The sequence below is a fragment of the Prionailurus bengalensis genome, chromosome E4 (genome assembly GCF_016509475.1).
Source record: "Prionailurus bengalensis isolate Pbe53 chromosome E4, Fcat_Pben_1.1_paternal_pri, whole genome shotgun sequence".
Classification (NCBI taxonomy): domain Eukaryota; kingdom Metazoa; phylum Chordata; class Mammalia; order Carnivora; family Felidae; genus Prionailurus; species Prionailurus bengalensis.
Window position 1 is genome coordinate 65,835,069 of NC_057360.1, and position 5,091 is coordinate 65,840,159.

At 49.9% G+C, this 5,091-nt stretch overlaps 1 pseudogene; it reads right to left on the reverse strand.

Moving 5' to 3' along the window:
* Positions 1-496: 496 nt before the first annotated feature.
* On the reverse strand, positions 497-4,876 carry LOC122476404 (annotated as a pseudogene).
* Between the last annotated feature and the right edge of the window lie 215 nt (positions 4,877-5,091).

The window sequence follows — 5,091 nt, forward strand, 5'->3', positions numbered from 1 at the left end:
TCTCCCTGCCGGACCCCCGTTCATTCCTGAGCACAACACTCTTACTGGCTTTTCTGGACCCACTCATTTCCCTCCAGGGACTTACTCGCACTGCTACCTCTCAGGCACCACATTTGTGCACCTGTGGATCCCCTGCTGGTTTTGCTAAAATGCAAATTGTGATGCAGTGAACCTCAGCTGAGGCCAAGCCCCTATATTGCCAACAAGCCCCAGGGTGACATCTCTGCTGCTGTCCTGAGGGCCTCAAACAGCCAGGACCTGCATGTGCCCTCCTCCTTTTATCCACAACAGGTCCACTCCAACAGGTGTCTGTGTTTAAAGAATAAGACTGTTCACAAACAAAACTGTGTTTTCCTCAGAGGCTCACAGATGTTCCCAAGGAACAATGAGAGTGTCAAGTCTCCAGGCAAAGTGAGAGAAGACTTTTAACAAGAAGAACATCAAACGTCTCAACTACTACAAAAACGACAGGAAGCAAAAAGAAAAAACTATGAAATTGGCATAAATTCAACACAGACTTTTATTGAGGACATATGCCCTGCAGGTGAGTTTCCTTGCCAAGGATACAAATATTAGAAAGACACGGGCTTTGCACTCAAGAGACCTAGGAATTGGAAGGGAAAAAGGATGTAAGTGTGGGGCAAAAAGGATGGGAAGTGAGGTGCAGATTATCCACAGTGCAGGTTAGAGTGGCGGAAATTCACACAAGGCAGAGACCACTTCCTCTTGTGGATGAGGGAAGACTCCCTGGAGGAAGTGACACAGATGCCTGTGACCCATGGAGGTACTCGGACTTCATCTTACTCTGAGATAAATTAGAGATTTAAGCCCCAGCGTCACGTCAGAACAAGAAATCCTGCTAAATTACACTTAACTCATCTTGACAACCCATCATCGAGCAGAGAGAAAAGACAAAAGTTGCACACAGAGACTTGCAAATCCATCACCACTGAGCTGGGTTTAAGTATGTCCTGACTCCTGGGCTGCCGGGATCTTGCTCTAAAGGGAGACCAGTGAACCGATGTCTCCAGTGTGTTTTCCTGGGAAGATCAAATTGGAAATTGCTCTGCAGCGGGTGTAGGTGAGGACAGCAGGGAGAGGGGCACGGGGAGGTAGAGGGCTGAGGACAGAGAGGAAGGTAAGGAGACACATGGGAAAGAGCAGGAAGGTGGTTCCAGACTTACCGACGCTTCCAGAGCCAGAACACAAGACCTGCCAGAAGCACCAGGGGCACGATCACCGCCAGGAAGACCAAGCCCACCGAGTGGTGCTGCTCTGTGGGTTTGGTGCAGACGGTGTCAATTCCCATCCATCTTGGGTTCAACTGCACCTTCCTGGTCCTTTTTGCTCCTGTCACCCTCTGCCTCACCAGCCACCCTTCCTCCTTCTCGTTTCCCATCCCTGCTCAGAGATGGACACCTCACCAAACACTCTGCTTCCTCCCACAACTGTAGGATCCTCACCTTCAGCTCTCCATTTCTTGCGTTATTAATTTTATGTCCTTTATGATCTGCGGTCCCTAGAATCCCAAATGTTTCATCTCACTCTCCTAGTCTGCTTCAGGACCACCCACCCCTTTTCCCAGCTGGACCCCTACCCTTTCTCACCCCAGTAGAGGACCACGTCCTGGCCTCCTAGACTGCTGTGTCTCACTCGGCAAGACAGGCCAGCTGCCTCTCTGGCTTCCACATCCAAGGACGTCTCAAGATACCATGTCCCGTCAGCATGGGGCAAGATGTCACCTCGCCGGGTTCCCTGGTGCTCCTCCTCACCCCGCATCCACATCACCCATACTGGCTTGGGTAGAAGCCAGAGACGTGGCACACGAGGAGCAGATGGCCAGGCCCCGGACTTGGGCCAGTGGACAGCCAGGCCTCTGGCCTCACTGCAGAGACAGGAAGGCATTCTCAGACTGAGAGGGTACGTCTTCACATCACATTAGAAATACACATCTTTCCACCTCTAGGAACCTGTTACCATCATCCCCTGACCCTCTTGGCCCCTACTCCACCAAATTTGAGAATATGGTGCAAATTTATGAGTGCACAGAGAGATAATGCTTGGAGAGAGGGAGCAGGACTGACCTTGTCACTGAAGGTCTGCCTTCCCTGCCTCAAGAAGACCCAAGAGGAAATGGGGGCAGATGTCACTAATATTTGCTTGTATTCGTAAGTTGACCACATGGTACTGATTGAATAGTTTGGAGACCTGCTGAGCTCTCCTTCCTCCCTTTGGAGATGGCCACCATGACGTGTTCTGGAAGTTCACGAGATCTGGTCCTTGATACGCAATCTGCATGAAGCCTGCTGATGCCTCTCCAAAGTGAGAATCGCAGCCTCTTGCCAGCTGTACCTGAAAGGGATCCGGGAAGAGAGAATGTGAGTTACAGGAAAGGGAGAGGGAAAGAGATGAAAGGAGATGAGTGGAAGCAAAGGACGGAGGAAGCAGAGGAGAAGTTGAGGGCATTGGACAGAATGGAACAAATTTGGTTTGAGTGGAGACTCAGACAGAGGGGAAGTGGTGGTCGCTGGAGGCAGAAGAAAGGTAAATTACTGAGAAAGGAACACATGCTGGAGGAGAAACAGGAAGGATGTGGGCAGAGAACAAGGAAGGGCTCCACAGGGGAGCTGTGATAAAATCATCAAGGGTGAGGGGAAGGCAGTGGGCAGAGGGAACACATAGACAGACAAATGTCTCTGATGGGTCTGAGTGGGGAGAAAAGCACATTTCAAGGATCAGTCACAGAGTGAGGAAGAGGAGAGTCTCTGGCTGGAGGCCAGGGAATGGGGAGGCCATGGGAGACTCTGGTGAGAGACAGGAGAACACAGCCTGATGTCAAGGAGAGGAGGGGAAATAGCAGAAGACGTGAAGCATTTCAAGTTCGGGGTCTGGCTTCTGCCTCCTGAACACACGGGTGTGATTCTGTTTTATGATGGGGAGTCAAGATATTCAGCAGCCAGGGGAGGCTCTTTCCTAGAAGAAGAAGGAATTCATGGCGACACACACAGGCCACCTCCATCCCACGTGTCCTGAGGGACCCGAGCTCACATTCAAGCTGCCATTGACTGGCATGCTCCTGAAATATCAGAGGAAATCTCATGGAGAATGTGTGAAATGACTTTTCTTGTTCCATTAGCTCCTCATTGCTGAAGTTGCCCCTGGACCATGGCCACAGAAAAATGAAAGCGCCCGTCTTGCTGTCCCAGCCACGAGTCTGCAGTTCATCCAGCCAAGCTGAGCCCTGATTCTGTGTCCACGAACGGTTGCAAAAGGATGTTGTCAGGATGGTTCGAAAAGAGATTGGCTCTTGGAAGTCTGTGCCAGAAGAACAGATAGACACTGGGAAGGAGAGAGGATGCCAAAGAAAGTTGCCAGGGAGGGGCCCAAATCTAGAGGACAGGGAGCCGTACTTCTCTCAGGAGACATGTGCTGCCCCAGAGTCCCAGGTTTCGTACCCAATTGTTCAGAAAAGTAGAGGGTCTTGGGGTCAGGGGTGCTCAGGAAGGAGCCAGGCTGATACCACTCACTCCCCAGATGCTAGGAACCCACACCCTGTGTGCCCACATGCACAGACACAAATGCACATATGTACACACACACAGAGTCGCATATGTATGCACAAGCATACACACATATGCAAAAAGATGTACAGACACATGCAGACACACCGAGACACAAACAGGCACCTATATGCACATACTCCTATGTACTTACACACCCATGCAGACACACAAGCACATGTACACGTGCAGACACACATGTGCACCCACAAAAACACACAGGACACATACGAACACACACAGGTATGCGTATGTGCGCAAGCACACTTTACACCCACTGAGCAGGACCACCGTCCTCACCATCGTCACTGTCACCACCTGAGACAAGAACTGTGAGCAACGCCATTTGCAGAAACAACATCTTATTTGCAGATGTGCTTTCTTTCTCTCGGAAAGTGGGTCTTTGGCGTCTGTTCTCACAAACCTCCCCACACGCAGCCCCTCTCTTCTGACTTCCTTCTCAACACACACGCCTTCCCTGAGTCTCCACCCTCGACCCTGGACACCTACTCAGACTCTCACTTCCCCTCCGGGTCTGACCCTCCTCTCGGCTTCCAGCCTCCATCCTGCTCCCTGAGGCCCTGATTCAGGCCCTGTTCAGGCTGGGGAACAAGTCTCATGTGGCATGGAAAAGGGACCCTACCTCTCGTGCCTTTTCTCCTCATCCAGACAGTAACCCATGAAGACACATGACTCCCCAGCACCCAACCCTGGACCCTGCTGTCACCCTGTCCCTCGTGCCCTTGGGTCACTCCCCATGGACTTCCTTGCCTGTCTTACCCCTTCTGCAACCCATTCACATCTCTGACTTCTCACTGTCTGTGTTCAAATACAAAATGAAGCAGCTTGATTTGAAGGTCACCTTCCCTTAACTGGGGGACAGGAGTCTAATCATGCAAATAATCTCACCTTCTTGCAGGATAGAGAGGGTCCGTGTGAGAGAGGACCTCACTTGTGATGAACAGAGAATTCCTCACTGACGGGGGAAGACTTACATTTCTGGGGGAGGTTGGAACTGCAGTTAGGTTAAGTTAAACAAGGTTTGGGAAATTGGTCTGACCCAAGGCACCATTTTGAGTCCATGGGTTTTTCTTAATACTTGTTCTATTTGCTTTTCCAGATGTCCCTCGATTGCCTGTGTAACAGTATCAACAACCACCAATTCACCAATGTTTTTAGGGGAGAATCAGTTGCCATTAGTGAGACCGCAGGACACTGAAACATCTATGAATACTGGTGTGAGGTGACATCTCATTGTGGTTTTGATTTTCATTTCCCTGGTGATCAGCGATGTTGAGCATATTTTCAAATGTCTGTTGGCCATCTGGATTCCTTCTTCAGAGAAACTTCTATTTATGTCTTCTGATTATTTGTCCTTTTGCTGTTGAGTTGTACAAGTTCATGATATATTTTGGATACTAATCCTTTATCAAACATGTTATTTGTTAATACTTTCTCCCATTCCATAGGCTGCCTTTTAGTTTTGTTGATTGCTTCCTTTGCTGTGCAGAAGCTTTTTATCTTGATGTAG